Raw genomic sequence first — 26,226 nt, 5'->3', positions numbered from 1 at the left:
ATCAGTGAGCCAGTATTCCAATATTTTTATAGACTTTGTTTTTTTGACCAGACTAAATGAGTAATCATGGAAATAGAATGTTCTGTGCCTCTCTGCCTGACTAGTTGCAGTCTGAAATATCACGTATACTTCATAGTGTTCTCGCGAGACTTCCCACTGGCTCTCTGCGGAATTACTCCCATTTAATATGTTGCGCTCCTCATACAGTGGTGTGTGTGTGTGTGGTGACACCTGCTAGGAGCTGCTACTCAGGCGCCTCTGCCAAGTGTTCGATTGCAACATTGTCATCTTTTATGCATGATAAACAAAGAGGGAACAAGCCAGGTTCCTTCCATCCTCCCTTCAATCCATCCATCCATTCGTCAGACATCTGTCCACTAAACTCTCAACTGTCGGTCTGTCCACTCCATGGTCCGGCTGAACATGAATGGCAAGCTGCCCAAGGCCACGAGCCTAAAGGACTAACAACAACCACCACCTTCTACAGTGTGGTAGGAGGTAGGGCTGTCACAATAATCCCAAAAATGAATCACTGCGGTGTTAAGAGGCCCACCACAGTGCAAGTTGGGCCACCGCGATTACCGAACGTGACCAACGTGACTCGACCCAGAGTCCTGCACGGGTCCATTTTTAGAGACCCGCACCCACAGGGACCAGTTAGCATTCCACCCGTTACCGCCCATGTCCGTGATAACCCAGGACTAACCCAGGACTAACCCAGGACTAACCCAGGACTAGCCCAGGACTAAGGTGCGCCTATGTAGACCGTCGGGTGACCACAGGCGGAAGAACCGCCACGGAGCTACACGCCGCATGAAGGTAAGTGCATCTGTCGCTCGATCAGTCTTTGCGGACACCTGCTCCGAAAGCTCGGGGTTCTCTCTCTCTTAAGTTCGCAGGTACCCAACCTGGTCCAGGACTCTGACCTGAGCTGCCACAGTGAGAGCTGGAGAGATGCAGCGGCAACTTGTTCCAAAGCCAAATGTTACTTCTCCCGCTACACACGCTGTATCCGCGTGACAACCAATGTACATGTGCATCTGCACAACAAGCACATCATCAGAGAGAGTTTTCAGTGCCGCTTGGAAATATTGTAACTCCAGGGAATAGGGGGTGGGGATGGGGATGCGATATCACCGCATATCACGCTGTTGAGTCGCTACACCAAACCACAAGAGAAATTCCCTAACTGCGACAGCCCTAGTAGGAGACGCAGCAGCCTGCTCCCCACACAACACTTACAGAGCAATATCCATAAAGGACATTCATTACTCGCTCCGACTACTTCAAACACCTATCATATTGAACTGAACTGTGAATCAAGAATGGTTGCATTATTCTATTTAATTTTGTTCATATTGTAAATATTGTAAATATCCTGTCTGTCTATCCCTTCAATACAACACACAACCTGCACCATTTTACTGTCTCCTGGTTTTGTGTTTTAAACTTTGTCTCACTTCCCTCTCTGAGCCAAACTAGATCTTCTGTAACTAGCCTGTAACCCACTTCCTCTGTAGTATATCCACCAATCATACATTCTCCAAGAAGCAATAGGCTCCAAATACTGCTGTATCCTTCAACAAATTATAGATATGTAACGTTATGCAAATCACACGATACCGTACAATTATGGTATTCATTTCATGATACAAAATTATTGCTCTATTGAGAACGAAATTGCAACTTTTTCCTTTTAAAAAGCCTTGACTTGGGGCTATATTAGTGTCATAGTCCATGACAGTTATTTCTTAATTTTTTCTGGATTAAAATTGAACAGAAGATCATGGGCCATGTAGTTCTGTCGATTTTTTTTAAGGAAACTTGTAATTCAATATATTGTGACAGTCCACGATATTATTGTAAGAACTTTGGCGATATGACATCATGATATTTCGGTTGTTATATCCCTAATTTGGTCTGCATTTTAAAATCCTAATATTGGTCAAATATTGGTTATTGTCATTATGGTATGCAGGTATGAGCTGTTCATAACCATCATAACCCTGTATGAAAGTTACAGTCCCCGCAAAACCAGAGACAGTGAAAACAAACAGGAAGTCCGTCTACAGTCTGATCACTATCAAAGTATCTGTCTGTTCTGGAGCATCACCTGCTGCATTTCTCTACTGCTGAGTTCACACAAGGGCACAACGCTGTAGCCTCAGGTTTGCTCAAAAATGAGTTCATGTCATTTTGTTTCTATTTGACACCTCCTTTATCATGTGAATAAACATCTTGAAAAATATTGAGCTCAAAATTGACCTTTGACCCTTATTTGTCAGTTACTGTACTCTGCCGTTGTATCATGAGCCAAAAATAAGGAGCCGGGCAAAGACAAAAGGCAGAAACAGTGTATGTTTTGTTTGTGATTTAGTTCATAAATATATTTTATTTTCAAATCCAACCTCTCGCCTCCTTCTTTTTGTTGCGGCCTTGGCACAGGGTCTTAACACAATTCAATTCAATTATTCAATTATACTCAAATGAACTTTAATGTGAAAGTTTTTGGTGTATTTCTTCATACTCTACACACTGTACTGCAAAGTTACTTGTGTCAAACTGTTTAACTGTGTAAGTGTCGCCGCACGATCCTGATCAGTACTAAACAGGAAATCCAAAGCTCAAACACATGATGACTCGACCTTGGTGATTTGTTCTTATAATGCAGTGGTCATCAAACTAAGGCCCGCAGGCTGACTCCGGCCCTCCATGCTCCTTTGACCGACCCCCCCAGCCCCTCTGCCCCAACACTTGAAATGGCCCTATGAGGCAATCCTAATAATAACACGTCTACATCTTGTATTTTGTAATTTTTTTCAATGAAAACATTATATTTATATGAAGTATTTATATTTAAATAATTATATGAAATATTTACCTTTACCGGCAAATTTTCATCACCTAAGAAGCTCGAGATCAAACAGTGAGAGTCGACGCACGCACAGAGTTCTGTAGTGCAGTTAAGGACAGCAAAATGGCTCATGTTAAAGTATGAAAAGTTGACAGGGAGTTTCGAGTTTTCAAAGAACAGTGGGCCACTGATTATTCTATTGTCCAGTGTAAGGAGCGTGCAGCTTGTCTGATATGTAAAGAAAATGTGGAGGTTTTCAAAAAATATAACCTGCGTCGTCAGGGTCATACAATTCTGTTATACCGCAGACCCGACCCCCTGGCCGCCATCACAGTCAGGAGAGATAATGGGGCCACCAGAGAAAAAGACTTTGGTGATCCCTGTTATAATAGATGGAAGTCTGGGGAAAATCAAGCAAATAATAATCATGTCAGTTTCTGCCTTTTGCCTTTGCACGACTCCTTATTTTTGGCTCATGATACAGAGGCAGAGGACAGTAACTGCCACATAAGGGTCAAAGGTCAATTTTGAGCTCAATATTTTTGGCATATAAATATTTCTTCATTATAGCAACTAGTTGTCAAATTTTGGGAGCCCTGCCTATTACACTTTTGTCTGGAGGTGCCACAGTGAACAATAAAAGTGATGCCCTTCCTGACATAATCAACCACATAACAGAGACACACAAAAATAACTTTGTAAACTGTATTTCAAAGAATGTTGCAAAGAAAATGTGTTTATAGTGCCCAGAAAACCGACGGCGCCACTGGTAACATGAGATAATGAAACAAACAAATATTTATAATGAACTAACGAGACAAAATCAAAACTGTATGTCCATGTTGAGTTTTAATTCTATTACGATACAATAGCTTGAAACCACAATGTTCTCAGAAAACACAGTAATCACTGAACTTTAAGAGGAATTTCTTCGGTCAGTTGTTTGTTGTTGAAAGTTAAAAACTGGGAAACAAAAGGTTGGACCCAGGGCCACAATATAAACACCTAATGAAATTCTTAAAGGTGCATCACGTAGCTTTTCTGGTGGAGAGTCCATCAACTGCTTTTTGACTATAAAAGGACAGATAATACTCCCTACAACTGTACAATAACTCACCCACTACAACTGCACCAGACTATAGAGGGACAGATAATACTCCCTACAACTGTACAACAACTCACCCTTATGTAACGGATAAAACTCCCTACAACTGTACAGTCCCTGACAAAAGTCTTGTCGCTTATCCATTTTGTAGAAACAAAAGCTTATAACCTGACTTTAAATTAATCGACTGGTTTTAGAAATGTCTCATATGAAGCTAAAACCCTCCTAAATTATGCTCAATATATTAACATAAATTTGCTTCACTGAAGAAAGATTGATCATTTAATGAACACAGAAAGGTCAGATTTTGGCAAGACAAAAGTCTTGTGGCCTTGTCATATGATGCACCCAATCCTAGATTACAGCCTCACCTGTGATCAGTTACTGATCAATCAATTAGTGGGTGTGTATAAAAAGAACCCCAGCACACCAGACCTTCACATCAACTGCAACTTGACCTCTGACAACATGCCTAAGATCCACCCTGAGACCAAAGCGTTAATTATCAAGAGGCTGAAGACCAGATCCACTGCTGAGGTGGCTGACACCTTCAATGTGTCTCAGCGTCAAGTACAAAGAATAAGAAAAATGACTGGAGATGTTTTTGACAAGCCCAGGTCCGGCAGACCCCGCAAGACAGCTGCTCAGGAGGACCATTTGTTGATTTGAAAATCCAAGGCCAGCCCCTTTTCCACTGCAGCAGACTCCACCAGGCCTGGTCACCTCAAGTCCCTGTGTCAACCACAACAGTTTGTAGAATTCTGTCTCCAAATGGCCTCGATGGTCGAATCAGTGCACAGAAACCAGCACTAAACAAAATTTGCCAAGGCCCACAGCCTGCTAAAAGGATGGACACTGGAAAAGTGGCAGAAGGTGGATTTCTCAGATGAATCCTCAGTTGAATTACATCACAGCTGCCACAAATATTGCAGGAGACCTACTGGAGCCTTACATGGATCCAAGATTCACCCAGAAAACAGTTAAGTTTGGTGGTGGCGGAAAAATCATGGTCTGTGGTTCCATCCAGTATGGGGCTGTGCCAGACATTTGCAGGGTGGAAGGCAAATATCAATAACCTAAAATATCAAGAAGTATTAGCTCCTCTTACATTCCCAACCATAAAAGGGGTCAAATTTTGCAGCAGGATGGTGCTCCATCGCATACTTCTATCTCTACATCAAAGTTTCTCAAGGCGAAGAAGATCAAGGTGCTCCAGGACTGGCCAGCCCAGTCACCAGACATGAACATCATTGAGCATGTCTGGGGTAGAATGAAAGAGGAAGCATGGAAGGCAAAACCAAAGAATCTTGATGAACTCTGGGAGGCATGTAAGACGCTTTCTTTGCTATTCCTGATGACTTCATCAACAAATTGTATGAACCATTGTCGAACCGCATGGATGCAGTCCTTCAAGCTCATGGAAGTCATACAAGATATTAAATGGATCTCACAGCACCAGTACTTAATTCACTGACGTTATGCAACATATTTTTGTATTTAAAGTAAATTATTTGTTCAATTTTCTGTAGGCGACAAAACTTTTGTCTTGCCAAAATCTGACCTTTCTGTGTTCATTAAATGATCAATCTTTCTTCAGTGAAGCAAATTTATTTTAGTATATTGAGCATAATTTGGGAGGGTTTTAGCTTTCATATGAGACATTTCTAAAACCAGTCGATTAATTTAAAGTCAGGTTATAAGCTTTTTCTACAAAATGGATAAGCGACAAGACTTTTGTCAGGGACTGTACAACAACTCACCTTTATGTAACAGATAATACTCCCTACAACTGTACAACAGCTCACACTTATGTAATGTATAACCCTATGTCCTGTCAATCATCATATCATTTTGACTTGTACATATACATTTACATAATTATGTAAATGTTTATGTACAAGTCGAAATGATATGATGACGCAATAACCAAAGAGAAGAGACCACAATAACAGAAAAACTATTCTAAATCTAGAATATTCTCACAAAGAACATGAGCTGCAATAAATAAAAAGTAGAATGAAACACTTTTATACTTAGTTCGCATCTGTAATGAGCTAGCCAAAAATAACCACAAATTTCCCAGTAGTGCAAAGAAAACATACACATCATTAGGGATGTGCAAAAATACTGAAATAACGATATATTGTATATTGTATATATATATTGATATATATATATATATATATATATATTGTTTAATTTCATGATACTGTATTGATATTGTGGGCTGCTGTATCGATATATCACCAAGAGTGTTTTTTGGGTTATATTTTACTAAATTATTTTGTGAAAAAGCTACACTTGTGTTACTTGTTTGTTGCTTTGACATTTTCATTTTTTTGAGTAATATTTGTGTTTTTTATATTAACTTTGCACAAACATAGTGGTTTAATAAAGACTTCTATTATCACAGCAATGATACAGCCTTTGCTTTTTATTGAACAGTAGCGAATCGTTTTGAAATATATGACAAAATTTAAAAAAATCAAAATCGTATTTAGGCCTGACGATAACAGATTTTGCCAGGAATTTATTGCGATAAACGATAATATTGACATTTTGAGACCATTTTCAACTAATATAATGACCATGGAATAAAAATGCAAATAAACCCTTTCAAAGATCAATAAACTTTACTTTGTAAAGAACATTTACCACAGGAATTTGCAAGACAACCAAAGACAATAGGCCTAAATAAAATAGCCTTGTTAACATAAGAATAGCCTAATGTAGTGTGGCTCACAGCAAGGACTTGTTAACAAAAACGCACTTGAATAAACCACTGTTGAACCAAACACAACCAAAACAATAAATAAATGGATTATTAAGTCTCTGTAACAAAATTGCCCTTAAAAGTGATTTTAGTCATTGACTTACATAAGAATATTGTGTCTCCTCTCTCTGTGTCTGATGCTGTTAGCCTCGACATTTTGGTCTTGGATTTCGGGTTCACTCGGGGGGTGGAGCTAGGTGTGTTGATCGGGTTTGGGTGTGTGTCAGCTGCTGGGGTTTGAGCCATTTCTTCTTGTCATATGCGAGCTTGCCTGCATTTGACGCATGCGGGCTGTTGAGACCATTGACTGTATGGTTGAGACGTATCCCACTGTCTAGTGTTGATTTTGCATCGTGACTTGTTTTGTCACACAGCGATGAACGGTGGCTTTAGCGTTCCCGCTTTATGTTAACTGCACAGACAGCGACATGTTCTGCACTCAGGCTGCACGCATCCACTGTGTTCATAAACAAATAATCCGTCTAATCTAGGCAAAGGAGATGAGAGGAGTCAGAGCGATAGAAGCCTTTTGACATTCAGACTCTTTGGTAGAAGTAGAGAGAGAGAGAGATAAAACAACAAGCATGCAAATAGAGTTTATTGCAGCCAGAAATGTTATGAAGCTCGTTAAAAGTTATCATACGATTAATTGATTATCGTTACAGGCCTAATCGTATTGAATCGAAATTGCACTGTATCGAAAAACGTATCATATCATGGCCTATGTATTGAGATATGTATTGTATCGGCAACTTCTCAATGATACCTGGCCCTACATATGATGTATACTGTCCTAAAAATATATAGTTCCACCTCTCATGTACTGAACGATAAATTGATATAGTAATTATCATGGCAGGCCGAGCTCTAGGTAATGGTGTCACAATAATCAAATTTCAAACTGAAACTCGATACTAAGAAATAGACTCGATACTCAATACTGATTCCAGGATGCTATGTATGTATTGTGTCTCCATTGTAACCACTGAACATTACAATATACACATAGAACACCCCCAGCATGATGTTACTGTAAAGTATCAATGGGTGGTTTTCAGAATCTTGAATATGATGATTTCAAACTCTCAGATAGGGTCAGACACAGATTTCCCTTTTGATGACATTGTGCTTTTCCATTAAATATACAAAAGGTGCATTTCTATTAATGACTAGACCTAAGACGTCACTGTATCACAATAAACATCTGCATATTATCCATTATATTCCTTTACCTGCCCCGTGTGTGTTAATATAAGTGTCCTTTACGTTATCTGTGCGTTATCTGAAAGCAGCAGAGGGATCTCGTGGAGACAGGATATTTAGGTCTACAGTAGCACCAAAACACTGTTATATGAATAGTATAATCACTTCCTCTTTTCAGTCCAAATGTGAGGCGGCTCACGAGCTATTTTAGGCGCGCCATTCCACACCTATTTATGACTAATACATGCACTTCTAATATGATCTAGTATCTTGTTTCGATGCTAGCTTTAGCAACTAGTATCTGATTTTTGATAGTTTTGACAATCCCTAGTTCAAAAGAGTATCTGTAAGAGCTGTACAGTATATAGCAAATATATGTTTAAAAAAATAATTTGAAAGGCAGATTTTATTAATGATTTCCCTTATTCAGTCAAATTTTAGCTTGGTTTATTCTCAGTACAGCCTCTGCTAAAGCAGAACTATTCCAAATAAACCATGTTAGAGTTGTTTCTCCTTCTCATTTACCCGCAAACAGGGGAAAGTCATTTTTAACAGGGAGTGCTGTGAAGCTAGCTACATGTTTAGATCTAAAAATTATTGAATTCAAATACACTTAAAAGCCTACATGTGTCAAAATCACTTCCCAAATCCCAAAATATTCATAAATAATTTATAAAATGTGTACAATATTTTAATAATTTTTCTCCGTCTCGCCACTAGGAGGCACCCTGCTTCCCACTTCCTCCAGGCATGTTTGGGAAATATTTATACCCCTCTACTCAAGACATATCCATTTTAGCACAAATTTTTTCTTTAAAACGTGCAGCTTATCCATAGGAGTTCCACAGCTTAGACTTAGACTTACACAAATTTCTTGATCCACAAGGGAAATGACTCGGACACAGTAGCTTACACATCACAAAATAATATAATAACGAAGTAACAGAAGTCACAATATATTATTAAAAACTAAGTTTTTAATATAACAATAATGGTAATAATACCTCTAAATAAGTGACTTTAAAAATAGCATGAGAATGGTGTCAAATAAGGCATAATTATATGAATGCATATAAATAAAAAACAGAAATAAAGTAATATAATACATTATATCACAGTTATACACAAGAGGCTGTAAGGTCGAAGTGCAAAGATGGTATGATAATTGACAGAAACACAGGCTTATCTGTTACATAAAGCTGAGTTGCTGTAGCTTCACGCCACTTTGTTGTGATGACATTTAGAGATGCACCGAGCCAGATTTTTCAGTTACGATACTGATATCAATACTACGTCTTAAAAATGCCATTTTTTTTCTCTCAAAATACAGTGAACTTAGCTACATAACACAATCAGATACATTTTGTACTGTTGATGTATGTGTATATATATATATATATATATATATATATATATATATATATATATATATATATATATATATATATATATATATATATATATACACATATATATATGTATGTGCATTAACTACTGAACAGCTTTTTATGAGTTCAAGTTCAAACACCATGAGATGTCCTGGGCCTACATTAGTCTATAAAGAGTCCACCCAGGATATTGACTGAAATGATATCATGGAACCGATACCCCGACACTTCAGTTTTTCTGGATCAGCACCAATATTTGATACCAGCATCAGTATCAGTATCGGTCAGCACGTTGAGCAGTTTTCTAACGTCAGCACGCTTGATTAAGTCGTTTTAGATGAATACTGTGATTTATAATATAATGATCCACAGGTGCCAGAGATTATAACTATAAAGCAGTGATGTTAGCAGTAAATTAAGGTTTGCAGTTTGTTTTCATTTTGCTAAATTTATTGTGTCATGTGTTTAATACTCGTGTCATAATATTGATATTGGTTTAGACTGCTCTAACCATCAGTCAATATTCATTCATGACAGAGTATGGAGACATGACGGCAACACATAAAAGTCACAGCTTCAAACACAAACATCACACGGACAGGATCTGAGCTCTGATTGGACAAGGGCGTCACCATGACAACACTGACGCCAAACGCCCACAACCGCTGCAAAGACACACCACACACAAACTGGACTCGTTTCTCAACTAATAATTTAGATTTAGATTTAGATTCCATAATTATGTTGCATTTCACTTCAGTGATAGCAAATCACTTCACCAGCAAAAATGGAAATGAAACTGGATATTAAAAAATATATATCTGTTTGGATATTCTTATGTGGCATCTTCTATAATAAAACTTTTAAGTGGCTGCAAAAGAGATCATTAAAAATACAATATTCTTTGAAACAAACAAACTCGCCCTGGAGTGAAGGTGTATTTAATCCAGGCTCAGTCTGTCTTTAGACCTGATGAAGTTCTATTTTAAGCTCAAAATCGAGTTCTTATTTTGTACTGGTCTGGGTTCAATCTGGGTTCAGTCCTTATAAGAGTCTTGGTTTGGCCCAGACCAACTTCTAGTCTTGGTTAAGTCCTGACCTAGTACTGGACTCTTCAGATTTAGTATGCAGTTATATCATGGCCTGTCCTTCATTCAAGAGCTCAGCCTTATTTAGTCTTTTTACAAAGTGCACAGTGTCACTGTACAAAAGCAGGCTGCACCACATGCTGGTCGCTATGGTGATGTTACTGTTTTGCCTGGAATGGTTCACAGTGTGGCATTAAACTTATCTATCTACCAGGCCAAGTTACTAATCACGTCTGTGGAGGTGGTCCTGCTCACAGTCAGAATGCATACTTTTCTACACATGCAAATACCACTGTGACAAGTTTAATGCTTTACTGCGGAACAGGGCAGTGTGATATGGCCAAAAAATAAAATATACATTTTTTTTCACACACTGGATGATCATGATTTGAATAATTTTTAATTAAAGTCAGAGCAGAGACAGCTGGTCTTTCAAACAGCAAAGGCTCTTTACATTTTCATTCTTTTCAATTGCTATTGTTAAAGAAACTGTAAACAACCTTAAATGACATTTGTGTAAACATCTCATTGTAACTGCACAAACAAACTTTGCAAACAAGAAAGTCAGGAGTAAACCTGTTACATAATAACCCTCAATTTCCTGATTACTATAAACCCAATGAATGAATTGTATTAATTCGATTAAGTGCCCAGCTCTACCGTCAAACACAAATGTTACAGTGAGTCTTTAAGAGGAGATTTGAGATCAGAGTTAGAGTTCAAGATCTGAACAAAGCTGTATTTTTAGATGTGTTTTTTCTGAATGCTGTTTTGAGTGACGTGTGATTTGAATGTCACCAAATGTTGAGCTGCCCCACGCTCCATCTGGACCCTGCATATGTCACATACACAGTGGTCATCCACACACTGACGAGGGATGAACACAGTAAATGTACTTCAGATCAAGAGTACTGCAGTTTTCTCACAGTAGTAGGTCTGGGTAAGTAATACTATATTAATCAGACATTTCTTGTTCAATCAATCAATCAATCAATCAAACTTTATTTATGGAGCGCTTTTCATACAAAAAAATGCAACACAATTTTTTACGATCAGCTTCCTTTAAATGGTGACACCCACAGCAAATCATCTGTCAGAAATTGGACTGTTTTTTGTGGTAAAAAGTGTGTCTTGTTCATAAAATCAACACTGAAGATCACAAGTCTCACACAAAGACACAGAAAACACTAAAATAGCTGACATTTTTTCCTCCAAAGCCTGAACTGTGCTCCAAACCACATGTTTTTACTGACAGAGGTTTGTCTGTGTATTTCTACATTTAAAAGAGTCAAGATGATCGTTGATGATTAGAAATGACTGAATCCTGATCTCGATTCAAACTTGACCAATCACACAGCCCTAGAACCCAATACACAAATCACTCAGGTATTAAGAGTCCAGTCACTTTTTGTGTAGCCTGCACCTCAATCTGACACTCACATCTAACTTTTAGAGCATTTATGATGAACTGCCATATTATTTTAGGATTGATTTAGGATCATAATATTCCCATAAAAAGATTTTTTTTTTTTCAGATATTTCCCATCTTATAATAAGTCATAAAATATTTGTTCAGATTTTCACAAAAGAAAAGGAGATCATGCAGTAGGGCTGACGATTAATCAAACTGAAATTACAATTTGAATGGACACAATTAGTAGATATTTTTCTTAATTCTTCTGGACGTGTTTAAAGGGTCTTTATTACTCTGTACTCGGATCTATGTTCTAATGTAGTTTCCTCATCCCAAACAGGCCTGGAGTTATTGCTGGAGTGTTGTTTTTCATTCACAAATGTTTAACACACAACTTTGCATATTTAGGCTGAGTTGTTTTCTCAAACAGAAAATGCTCTGTTCCACTCTGTGATGTCATGTGGTAATACAGGAAGTGCTCTACTGTGTTCAAATTCCATACACCTTCACTAGAATCATTTGGATAATTTCAGATCTGGAATTGCCAATTTGTGCTAAACTAAAGGCAAAAGTAGCTGGAACTTGAAAACTACCACTACATGACATCACAAGGTGGAACAGAGCATTTTGAGCTTTGGAGATGTAGATAGTAATAATAAAGAATTATTTAAATGAGTGAATGAAACAAAACACAACTCCAGGTCTGTTTTTGAGGAGGTAACAGTATTATAGTTTGTTGTTTTTTTTCAATTTTACGTAATATAGACTTTAAAGTGTGAATTTAGAACCTTTAATTAAAACATAAATCACAAATTCATTCACACATCATCACAATTAGACATTTTTCCTAAATAGTACAGCTAACTCCTCCAGAGTTTATTCCTGTGTACTGAGCTAAATGACATTAGTATTAGGTGAAATTAAATTAGAACAGATCTAATGCTAGGAAGTGTGTGTTAGCATTAGCATGTGGCTAATCCAGTAACTGTAGCTCCCATCAGGAGAAACTACTTACACTAATGCAATTACAGACTGGAGACGTTTAAAGCCCCAGCCGAGGACGAGGACGAGAAGGAGGAGGCAAAGCAGGACAACACTGGGCTATTTTTGGGTAGGTCTGTCACATTATCACTGTTTGGACTAATCAATCTGTATGAGATTGAGGAAACAGGCATTTTGGGGATCAATATTTATTGTGGTTTTGTATTTGTGGTAAATATTTGTTTTTGGGGGTTTTTTTGCACTACGATAAGATCTGAAATGAAGAAGGTTGAAATTTTATGACTCATTTGTAGCGTGGCATTGTCTTTGCTCATACTTTTTTAAAGAAACTGTAGCCTGGATTTAGAACAGTTTTGGGATTATTCTGCTAGTGGGTTTTTGTGTCAGTGGCATAGATTAGTTTCAGTATGATTGTTTATCTGTCTAATGTCTTGAGCAGTACATCCACTTTAAATGTTATTTTATCACGACAGGTCTATTTCTCTCCTGCATGTGTGTGTTTAATGCTCGTGTGTTTTTGTGTAGGTCTACAGTACAGTGAGAGTTAGACCTGAAACTGTATTCAGATAATGCACCAGCACATGGCCATGTGTCCATAACATACAGTATAAGTTTACATTTGTCTGTAATGTTCCACAGTACGGTACACATCTGTCTCCCTGGAGACGAGCAGGTGACGGACATCATGTCGAGTTAAAGATCAGATAAGATCAGTAGTATCTTTGTGCTGTGTTTTGCATATGTACACATACACATACATGTACACGTACACATAAACGTACACGTACACATACACATACACATACAAGTGTGTCTGCTGATGTCAATAGTAAAATAAGTGGTGTTCTAGCCTCCAGAGACAGGATGCAGTGTGGACTTGATAGTGTACATGAACTCTGATCATTTGACACTAATCACAGACTTTATGTCATGTTTTAAATGTCACATTTCTACTTCTCCATTGAAATGAATGGAATGGGATTCTTGAAAGTGCCAACCACAACAGCAGTACGGTTGTAAAAAGTATTGAAAATTAGATACTCATCAATACTAGATCTAGTTTTGAAATTAGATACTTATTTCAACAGGTATGGGCACTAAAAAAGTCACATTCACAGTAGGGATGCACTGATACTGATATAGATATCAAATATCGTGCCGTTTCTGAAAAATCTGTTCTTCAACAATATCCTGGTTGGGCCTTTAATGGAAAGTAATAAGACCATTTACAGGTTGATTTTGGCTTAGAACATCTCATAAAGTTTGAACTTTTATTCACAAAAGCAGTGATGTGAGGGAGAAATAACACTTACATAACACTATTAGAGCTCATGTTTAATAAGTGAACTTTAAGGAAATAAGGCCCATTTTCTGTCCCTACATTAGTATCAGTTAAATCAGGTATCAGCAGATACTTAAAGTCAAAGTATCGATATCATATCAGAGCTGAAAAAGCTGGATTGGTACATCCCCAGATCACAAGACAGAAATGAGCCTTTCCTGAATGTCTTCAGAATGATGTTGAGCTGTATCAGAAGAAGCATAAGAGCACATAGACTAGTATACACCCTGGACCACTATGGAACCTACCTGCACTACTGAGGGATTATACACATATAACACCTGATAGTAATATAAAAGAAAACACTATTATTTAATACTGAAAATCACATTCTATTGCCTAAATAAAGACATTGTCTAAAATGTTTTTTATTATCATTGTGGTATCAGAATCTTTATATAGTCTGTTCCTTAGTATCAAAATTGTGAAAGTTTAACATTGCAGTATCGTGAAAACACTACTTAAGCATTGAACATTTCACACAAGCAAACCAAAGTTTATGTAATATTTTGGTGGTGAGACTTTTATCTAGTTCTTGGAATGACTGGGAAGTGCCAACCACAACAGAAGTGCGGGTTAGAAGCAGCCAGAAAAAAAAACAAACGTGGGCCAAATAACCAGCCTAATAAAAACATGAAGAAAACAAGTCTTATTTAAACATACAACAATGAAACAAAACACAATATATTCTGATGAGGAAACAATATTATTACACAGGGTTAAAGGACTCATATTTCACAATTTTCTGATCTATGTTGTAATCTTGTTTCCTCATAAACAGACCTGGAGTTTCACAAATCAAATAACAATTCTGTTTCATGTGTAATATGAATATGTAATAATTTTTTCTCACATCAGTCATTTAGCATAACACTGCCACATATGAACAGAGAAGTTCTCCATCATGGGGTTTGGAATATTTTCTAAAATTTGCTCCGATGGATGATGTTGCTGATTAAATGGCAAACAAAATCACTCCAGATGGTCCACTCTGCGTGAAACTTTAAACTGTCATTTCCTGAACAATTCAGATTTTGAATAGAAGCGCAGCATATAGTTCTAAAGTGGCCTCCATTCACTTAATGTACTGCCCCAATATTTGAAATCTGTTTAACTGGTCTGGTTAATTCCCTTTAGAATCATCTCAAAATTATACATATTACTCATAACTAGAGTAGATTTATACACAGCAAAAAGTGGAGCGTTAAAATTGACTCTCACAGAATGAATTTTAACATTTTCTCAGGGTTTATATGAGTCCAATCTGTTTTAGTGTTAATTTAATATTTTTGGAAATGTTAATTAAGTAACACTGGACCAAAGTTCCTGTTTAACTCAAAATCAAGAGTTATATTAATGTTTTGAGAGTAAACGAATAACACTTCGTTATCCTGATTTAGCTCAACAACACACCGAGGTGTCTTATTTTTACACTTTATTTTAAGTTAAGATGAAATTATGAACAAAACTGGTACAAATTGGTCTTCTCTCATAGGAGTTTGAAGTGGTGGGTGGGAGGTGCCAAATTAACACTAAGGAAATTTAAAATAACTTCAGCCATATGAATTCTGGCAAATAACCCCAATTCAAACCCCCATTTAACTTCCAAATAATTAAAATAACAGTTTTTTTGTTAAAAACAACTCTGAAATATTTCACCCTGAAATTTTAACCCTCCAGTTTTTACTGTGTACAACTTCAATTAGTATAAGTTGTATAGTTTATGTAATTTCTACATTGAAGACAGACACATGCATACACCAATGTACACAGACGCTGCAGGTGAGTAGTAGTGGTTGTAGTAGTAAATAATAGTAGTACCACGGGAGAATCAGTAGCGGTTGTAAATAAAGTATGCAATAGTGGAAGCAAAAGTAGTAGTAGTAGTATTAGTAGTAATAGTAGTAGTAGTAGTAGACCTAGTAAAATGCTTTTCTATATTCAAGACACACACATTCACAGGCACTGGGGGTACATACTAGTAGTAGTCGCAGTAAGTAACAGTAGTACCACAAAAGAAGCAATAGTGGTTGTAAATAGACATATGCCATAGTGGAAGCAAAATTAGTAGTAGTAGTAGTAGTAGTTGTTGTTGTAGAAGACCTAGCAAATTCTACTCTACATTCAAGACTCACACATTCACACACTGATGTACACAGACGCTGCGGGTGAGTAGTAGTAGCTGTGATAGTAAGTAATAGTAGTACCACAGGAGAATCAATACTGGTTGAAAATAGAAGTATGAAATAGTGGAAGCAAAACTGCTAGTAGTAGTAGTAGACATAGTAGTAATAAGTAATAGTACTACCAAGGAAGAAGCAATAGTGGTTGTAAAGAGTAGAAGTAAAACTAGTAACAGTAGACCTAGTAGTAGTAAAAGGCTTTTCTACACTCAAGATGCACACATTCATACACCGGTGTACGCACACACTGGGGGTCAAGCGGGTTAAGTGTCTTGCCCAAGCACACAACAACAGCATCCATATGTGGGAGTTGAAATTGTACCGACAACCTTCAGAGGGCAAACAATACTAACTGAGCTACTGTCCTACTGTAGCAGTAGCAGTAGTAGTAGACCTAGCAGCAGTAGTAGTAGTCATATTAGTAGTAATAGTCATAGTAGTACCACAGGAGAAGCAATAGTGACTGTAAACATATAAGTATGCAATAGTGGAAGCAAAAGTAGTAGTTGAAGTAGACGGACCAAGTAGTAGTAAAATACATTTCTACATTTAAAACACACAGATGCTGGGTATTGGGTTAAGCATCTTGCCTAAGGACACAACAACAGCATCAATATGTGGGAGATGGAATCGCACCACCAACCTTCAGAGTGCAAACAACACTAACTGAGCTACTGTCACACTGTAGTAGTAGTAGTAGTTGTTGTAGTAATAGTAGTAGATTAGTAGTAGTAATAGTAGCAGTAGTAAAATAAGTAGTAGTAGCAGTTGTAGTAGTAGTAGTAGTAGTAGTAGTAGTAGTAGCAGCAGTAGTAGTAGTAGTAGCAGTAGTAGTAGTAGTAGTAGTAGTAGCAGTACATACGGGAGAAGTCAAAGTGATTGTAAATATACAAGTATGCAAAAGTGGAAGCAAAAATAGTAGTAGTGGGAGTAGACCAAGTAGTAGTGCTGGGGGTGTGGTGGGTTAAGTGTCTTGCCTAAGGTCACGACAGCAGCATCCATATGGGAGCTGGAATTGCACCAGCAACCATTAGAGGGCAAACAATACCAACTGAGCTACTGTCCCCACTGTAGTAGTAGTAGTAGTAGTAGTAGTAATACGTAGTAGCAGCAGTAGCAGTAGTACCACAGGAAAAGCAATAGATATTGCAAATATATAAGTGTGCAGTAGTGGAAGCAGATCTAATAGTAGTAGTAAATACGCTGGGGGTGCTGGGACTCTGGTGGGTTGAGTGTCTTGCCCAAAGACACAGCAACAGCATCCGTATGTGGGAGCTGGAATCGCACCAGCAACTTTCAGAGGGCAAACAACACTAAGTGAGCTACTGTCTCCACTGTAGTAGTAGTAGTAGTAGTAGAAGCAGTAGTAGTAGTAGTAGAAGCAGTAGTAGTAGTAGTAGTAGCAGTAGTAGCAGTAGTAGTAGTAGTAGTAGTAGTAGTAGTAGCAGTAGTAGTAGTAGTAGTAGTAGTAGAAATAGTAGTATGCTGTTATTTGTTATCTGTTTTGCTTACCTATAGAGCCATCCACATTGTTAGTTTTTATCTATTTTTTCTGAACTTTGTATTTAATTCAGCTTCAGTTTGGTGAAATATGGTAAAAATTCAAAATGACAAGCTCCTTATCATTCAAAAAAGACTATAGCATCATAATTAATCAAATATTTGCCAAACCCTACCTGTATCTGATCCGTTTGGAGATGCTGGACGCGCGCTCTCTGCCTCTGCGTCTCTGTGTCTCCCCAAACTGCGCTTATTTTAGCACTCTGTATTTTGACACGTGTTCGCCGGTAAATAAAGCATCAAGACGTGACATTTCCACTCAACAACCCACGCTTTCTGTGGCTTTTAACCCCAAATCCATCCCTCTGTGCGCGTACTCACCTCGGCAAACTTCCCACGGTGCAAAAACTCGCTCAGGGCAGATTCAAACGCGATGTCCGCATGTTGGCCGTGGATTCAGACGTGTGGGCATTATTTAGGTTGGACTTAAAATGTAAAGTTGAGTGGAAAAGTCCGTGTCGCTCACATGTCTTCGCTTTGAGCAGAAATAGCGCTGTTTTCACGTCCCTTGGTGCGTGCAACAGGCTGCAGCTTTGGCACGGCAAGCGCGCAAAGTTAAGCGCGCAAACATCCGGGCTCTTTCAAAATAAAAAGGGGAATTTTCAAAAAGGAAACCTCTTATTAGGCAAAATGATTAGGCAAAACGGGCTGTTGTGAGATTTTAGGATGTTAAAATGCTGTTACTTCATAAAAATACATACCTGGAGTAGTGTTTTGTTTCATTCACACATGTTTGAGTAATCAGCAGATCTTGCCCACCAATCTCCAAAGACAATTTTCATAGAGAGAAAGTCATTATAATCTGAAAGGAATTAAAATCTTACAAAAAAAAAAACTCTAAAATATTTGACACTGAAATTTTAACTCTCCAGATTTTGCTGTGTACAACTTGATTTAGTATTAGTTTTTGATCTAATACACAAATAGTACTATGTATGTAATATGTAACAATGGAAGCAAAAGTAATAGTAGTAGGTGTAGGTGTAGTACTAGTAGTAGTAGTAGTAGTAGTAGTAGTAGTAGTAGTAGTAGTAGTAGTAGTAGTATTAGTGGTAGACCTAGTAAAATGCTTTTCTATATTCAAGACACACACATTGACAGGCACTGGGGGTACATAGTAATAGTAGTTGCAGTAAGTAACAGTAGTACCACAGAAGAAGCAATAGTGGTTGTAAATAGACATATGCTATAGTGGAAGCAAAAGTAGTAGTAGTAGTAGTAGCAGTAGTAGTAGTAGTAGTAGTAGTAGCAGTAATAGTAGTAGTAATAGTAGTAATAGTAGTAGTAGAAGCAGACCTAGGAAATTCTACTCTACATTCAAGACTCACACCTTCATACACTGATATACACACGCTGTGGGTGAGTAGTAGTAGTAGTTGTGATAGTAAAGTAATAGTAATACCACAGGAGAATCAATACTGGTTGAAAATAGAAGTATGAAATAGTGGAAGTAAAACTGCCAGTAGCAGTAGTAGTAGTAGTAGTAAGCGGTAGTAGTAGTAGTAGTAGTAGTAGTAGTAGTAGTAGTAGTAGTAGTAGTAGTAGTAGTAGTAGTAGTAGTAGTAGTAAGTAATAGTAGTACAAAGGAAGAAGCAATAGTGGTTGTAAAGAGTAGAAGTAAAACTAGTAGTAGTAGACCTATAGTAGAAAAAGGCTTTTCTACACTCAAGATGCACACATTCATACATCACTGACACATGTTTGAGTAATCAGCAGATATTGTCCACCAAGTCATTATAATTTGAAACGAGTAAAAAAATAAAAAATAAAAAATAAAACAGATTCAGGACAATAACATTGGAAAAATGTGTTTCAACCTATGGAACAGTCTCAAAGTCTCAAACTCAAAGCTCTATCCAAGTGTTTAAAAGAAATGTTAAACATGATATTCCAAAAAAATATTACGTATAAACTGTCCTTTTGTCCAAATTAATAAGTATTTAATCTGGTGCATGTCACGTAAATAAGTTGCTAAATGTAGTTGGAACTGTTAGAAGCAGAGGTGGGGACTTGCGAGTCGTGACTTGGACTCGAGTCAGACTTGAGTCACTATTTTTAGGACTTGAGACTTGACTTGATAAAATAGACTAAGACTTGGGACTCGACTTGAACTTGAAGATTAATGACTTGGAACTTGGCTTGGACTTGAACCCCGTGACTTGAGAAGACTTGATGTTTCCCGCAAAAAATATCTCTTTACTGTAGATAAATGCTCTGGTGAATTTTAGAGAAACAAAACTGGAACATGTCCCTCCCACTTCTGTTTGGTACTTTGGATGGAAATGAAGTACTGTGATACTCAAATGCAACAGTAATATACAGAACAATATAGTAAAACAGAAGGAACTACATAGAACACAATCCTTTTATTTCAGTGCAAATGACACAACAAAAATAGTTGATGTTTAGCACTTTTCAATCTTAATTCTTTCTATTCTGAGTCATGACTCACACTAAGAGCTTGTCAAAACATTTAAAAAGAAAACAATTGCATTTCTACAACTCTAACATGCTCTATAAATACTCATATATAAATATACCATGAATTTTTAAGAACAATGTAGTTTAAAATTCATATAAATTTCAAAAATCTAACCTATATTTGATATTTTGGTTTAAATACTTGAAATGACTTGAAGCTCAAAGGAGATGACTTGGACTTGACTTGGACTTCTGGGCCAGTGACTCGAGACTCGACTTGGACTTGCCTGTATTTGACTTGGGACTTGACTCGGACTTGAGGTCAAAGACTTGAGACTTACTTGAGACTTGCAAAACAACGACTTGGTCCCACCTCTGGTTAGAAGTGTTAGAAATGTTTTAGTTTGTGTGAAAAGGGGCAGATATGACAAGTCTGTACTTCTTCTTTCTGCTTTATGTTACTATTAGTCTGTCCACATCTCCAAGGCTCAAAATGATCTGTTCCACCTTGTGATGTCATGAAGCGGTATTTTTCAAGTACAACAGATCCTTTTACCTTTTGTTCAGTAGAGATTTGCAATTGAGTTGAAATGATCCAAATGATTCTGGTAAAAACACAGTGGAGCACTTCCTATTTGAGAGAAGAACTCAGCCTAAATCTGCAGGTTTGTGTGTTAAACGTGTGAATGAAACAAAACACAATTCCAGGTCTGTTTGTGATGAGGAAACTACATTATAACACAGATTAGATAACAGCATAATCAAACCCACCCGGAGAGTGAGACCAGACAGACAGCGCGCTATGGTGAGTACTTACTTGGCTTTAACACTGTTGCCTGCTGCTATTACCCAAACTTGGTGTTTTTGCTCCGGCCTGATGTGTAGCGAGATGTGTCCAACTGCTGTTTTATATTTAAAGCAGTGAGGTTATGGTGATAACTTGGGATGTGTTTTACAGTGCAGCCTCGTCAATAATATAGATAAAACTCTTGACCAAACTTAAATAAACAAAATTTTGGCTTATATGATTGTAAAAAAACAACAACTATATATTAAGAGGCAATGTGTTTCAGCCTGTTAAAAGTTGTTTCCCTGAGCATTTTAGCGTGCTTTAGACCTGCCTCAGCTGCACAATCATTCCTGTCATGAAAGATTCAGTTTATGTTTTTCATAGTTTGGGTCCAGTTTAGTTCTGGTTTAGATCTGGTTTTGTTTTTGTTCAGACCTGGATTCATGACAACTTAGTCCAGTTCAAGTTCTGTGCAAAGTCCTGGTATCCTTGTGTGTTTTCTATAGCCTAGTTCTCTACTAACTCATAGATAACAGATTATACTGAATGTTTTATATAGAAGACATTTTGAAGTTGGTGTGTATGGCCAAAAGTCACCCTTATGTAACAGATAATACTCCCTACAACTCTACAACAACTCACCCTTATGTAACACATAATACTCCCTATAACTATACAACAACTCACCCTTATGTAACACATAATACTCCCTACAACTCTACAACAACTCACCCTTATGTAACAGATAATACTCCCTACAACTGTACAACAACACACCCTTATGTAACAGATAATACTCCCTACAACTGTACAACAACTCACCCTTATGTAACAAATAATACTCCCTACAACTGTACAACAACACACCCTTATGTAACAGATAATACTCCCTACAACTGTACAACAACTCACTCTTATGTAACACATAATACTCCCTACAACTGTACAACAACTCAGCCTTATTTAACAGATAATACTCCCTACAACTGTACAACAACTCACCCTTATGTAACACATAATACTCCCTACAACTCTACAACAACTCACCTTTATGTCACAGATAATACTCCCTACAACTGTACAACGACTCACCCTTATGTCACAGATAATACTCCCTACAACTATACAACAACTCAGCCTTATTTAACAAATAATACTCCCTACAACTGTACAACAACTCACCTTTATGTCACAGATAATACTCCCTACAACTGTACAACAACTCAGCCTTATTTAACAGATAATACTCCCTACAACTGTACAACAACTCAGCCTTATTTAACAGATAATACTCCCTACAACTCTACAACAACTCACCTTTATGTCACAGATAATACTCCCTACAACTGTACAACAACTCAGCCTTATTTAACAGATAATACTCCCTACAACCGTACAACAACTCACCCTTATGTAACAGATAATACTCCCTGCAACTGTACAACTCAGCCTTATTTAACAGATAATACTCCCTACAACTATACAACAACTCACCCTTATGTAACAGATAATACTCCCTACAACTGTACAACAACTCAGCCTAATTTAACAGATAATACTCCCTACAACCGTACAACAACTCACCTTTATGTAAGATAATACTCCCTACAACTGTACAACAACTCAGCCTAATTTAACAGATAATACTCCCTACAACTGTACAGTAACTCACTCTGATGTGACAGATAATACTCCCTACAACTGCACAACAACTTACTTTTATGTAACAGATAATACTCCCTACAACTGTACAACAACTCACCTTGAGTGGAGTTCCCTCTCCACAGATCTGGCCTGTAATTTGACTCAGACTTAGATTTAGACAAATTTTATTGATCCACAAGGGAAATGACTTGGACAGAGCAGCTCACACATCACAATATAATAGAATAAGAGAAGAGAAATGGCGGATGTGTTGGTGTCACCCGCTCGTCTCCATGGAGTTAAATAAGTTAAATGTCAAATTATGAAAAACACAATATAGAAAAACAACATCTGCACTGAGACAAGCAGGTAAAGTTACACAGTGTCCCTTTAAGATGTTTTTATGTTACCCAAACTGACACCCATGAGCTCATTGTTGCCATGGCATCAGAGCTTATTGGATTTGGCAAGATCAGGAAGTGTGTGTTATCATTTTTGTTTGACTTGACCTGAAACTTGATTTTTGAGGAAGTCACACTGATAAAGAAGTTCTGAAATAACGACATTGTTCACAAAACAGTGAACTAAGATCACAGCGAAATAAACCCATTAGCCCAGAGGATTGGATTATCTTGTCATGACACTAATATTTAATTTCAGTTTGGATATTAAGGAATACACTCGATACTCAAAACTGATTCCGATACCACGATGATAACAAAAAAACACTATAAAATGTCATTTTCAACATGAACTGTCAGTACTTGATACATCATGAATTTTGAACTTCCGTCATTGCGCAATTCATACTGGGATGGATTTTCTGAAAAAGTGAGCATCAAATCACCATGTTTGTTTTCCCAGTGGGATGTGTCTATTGACAAAACCAGTCTTTTCTAGACTTTTGAACCATATCCCTTTTGTTTCTGGTTCTGATATTGTCATATTTTAGTTTTGGGATTAGGACCTTGTAATTGTGTTGTTGTTGGATCCTAACAGTGGGAAATGACTTGAGAAATTTGTTTGTGAACTCCATAACTGCAAAAGGGAATCAGATGTGTGTGACTGCAAACCTCCGTTCAAACTGTTTCCCTTCCCGCCGAAATTGAAAAATTGTGAAAGGTGAAGGTGATGGACAGTACTGATCCACAGGAAAGATGAAAAAGAAAACCTCTCACTGCCTAAATCATCTTGAGTTTGCAGTGACCATTTTGTATGTGGAGCACCATCAAAGCGGGACCCGTTTGTTAAGCGAGAGGTGCAGAAGACAAACAGACTGAGCTCTCACTTTCTATTTCTTATTGTTTTACAGTAACATCATGGTCTTCTTGGTCACTTTGTAGTGGAAGGTGTTTCTTGGTGAACAGCTGGTGCCTTTCACTTTTGCGTTGACTTTTTAAATTCGTAACCAAGGTGGAGTGACAGATTGGGATTTTGCTTTGATGACGCTTCACATACAAAATGTTCGCTGCAAACTCAGGATGATTTAGGCAGTCAAAGGTTTCCTTTTTCGTCCATCCTGTGGATCAATACTGCCCATCGCCTTCGCCTTTCACTATTTTTTCAATTCCGTCGGGAAGGGAAACAGTTTGAACAGAGGTTTGCAGTCACACAAATCTGATTCCCTTTTGCGGTTATGGAGTTCGCAAACAAATTTCTTGAGCCATTTTCCGCAGTCAGGACATGTAACAATCACACAATTACGATGTCCGAGTCCCAAAACTAAAATATGATGATATCAGAACCAGAAACAAAAGTGATATGGTTGAAAAGACTCGAAAAGACTGGCTTTGTCAATAGACGCATCCCACTGGAAAAACAAACATGGTGGTTTGATCCTCACTTTTTTTGGAAAATCCTTCCCAGTATGAATTGCGCAATGACTGGACGTCTGAAATTCATGATGCATCTATTCCCATGTGGTCTCATATCTGTGTAATCCCTCGAATGCCCACCTCATACAGTGATGAGAGACAATGAAAATTACGAGATGCCTGCTCAGACGTCGCCCAGACAAACAAGGTTGGTGTCAGGTGCTGGGGAACGAGAGCACCTTGATGAAAAATGGGCTACTGGTACACGGAGGAAATGGGCAAGATGTGAGAACAAGGCACTGTTGGAATGCTACTACTGCAGTAACCCGAGTCAGAGGAGTTACATGAATAGGATGTGGGAGAAATGGTTACTACGATACCCACAGTCCAAGCTGACAGCCAAACAACTAGTAGCTCAGTGTTCCAACATCCACAAATGGCAATTGCTATCACAACTAGAGATGGAACCAGGACACCAGGTCAGTGAAGTTCCGCAACATTGTTTATTACGTGATCACCGAAGGGTTGACCAGGTTTTGTATTCACCCTGTGTGTCTGTGTGTCTGTCCACCCGCAATAATTCCACCATTTATGGACCGATTGTCACCAAATTTGGTACGTGGATCAAGCCCCCGTGCCCAATGCCGCAAAAAAGTTTGGTGATGATCTGAGGTCATTTGAGGTCACATGGGTCAATTGAAAGGTCACACCATTATAAAGGACAGGCAATTTCGCCAATTTCTGAACCATCTGCGGCCTAAAATATTCACCCAATCATCACACAAGTTGGCACACACATAACACTGTGTACACTGGATGTTACAGGTTGAAACCGGTCCAGGTCACTTGAAGGTCAAGGTAACTAAGGTCAAATATGTGTTTTTGGTCATAACTCCATGAAGGATGGAGCTAGAGCAACAGGAGTGCTCTCAAAATCTCAGAAAAATTATTATGTATTTATAATTCTATGCATTTGTATAGTCAAATATGAATAGTTTTCTAGATAATCACTAATTATAACAATTTCTTTCTCTTCCAGTGTAGTCGTTAAAATTCTAATTGGAACGAAAATAATTTCCATTTCTTGTTTTTCTGGTGATACACAACACACTGATCTACAGTCACACAACTAACATATACACAACTCATGAAAAATGACATTTTGGTTACACACTAGTAAACACAGACAGACAGACAGTTTTTCTAAGTCTAAGTCTAAATGTATTCAAGTCATTTTAGGGTCCTTTTACTAAACTGGAATTTCTTGAGTAAGCTATAGTAAACATACAATAGCTTATTCTCTAAAGTCACACAAATGGGTCTCATCCAACTTTTCTTTCTGAGCTGAAGAAAAGGCTCCAGAGGCAGAGGACGTGCTGAGAATTTCAATGGTTTTGTGACCGGTCCAAAGAGTCCAGAGTCAAACCCAGACACTGTACTAGAATATGTAAACAGTCCACTTTTTAAACAGGCTGTGGTCAGACCTGAGTACTGCACAAGGATTTACATGAGAAAAATCACTTTTATTCACCGTTTTGACTGCTTTTATGTGTGTTTAGTTTCAATTCAAATGCCCATGACAAGTTGGACTACTCATTTTACTAAAACACTATTAAGATTGTTATTTTTAAAGTTCCATTTTGTA

At 37.6% G+C, this 26,226-nt stretch overlaps 1 protein-coding gene across 2 annotated transcripts in view; it reads right to left on the bottom strand.

Moving 5' to 3' along the window:
* The window catches only part of prr5l (proline rich 5 like), a 63,630-nt gene extending 45,184 nt beyond the window's left edge, over positions 1-18,446 (bottom strand). The window contains exon 1 of one of the 2 annotated variants that reach the window (XM_020925997.2): positions 18,234-18,446. The gene's annotated coding sequence lies outside the window, so the exon portion shown is untranslated. Of the gene's footprint in view, positions 1-18,028; positions 18,105-18,233 lie in introns of those variants that run through there. The other variant, XM_055155104.1, reaches the window with a different exon arrangement.
* Between the last annotated feature and the right edge of the window lie 7,780 nt (positions 18,447-26,226).

Source organism: Boleophthalmus pectinirostris, unplaced genomic scaffold (assembly GCF_026225935.1).
Source record: "Boleophthalmus pectinirostris isolate CB_2022bp ecotype Guang Dong unplaced genomic scaffold, ASM2622593v1 HiC_scaffold_2, whole genome shotgun sequence".
NCBI lineage: Eukaryota > Metazoa > Chordata > Actinopteri > Gobiiformes > Gobiidae > Boleophthalmus > Boleophthalmus pectinirostris.
The sequence above is the reverse complement of the archived record's forward strand: the minus strand, read 5'-3'. Positions and strand labels throughout refer to the sequence as shown.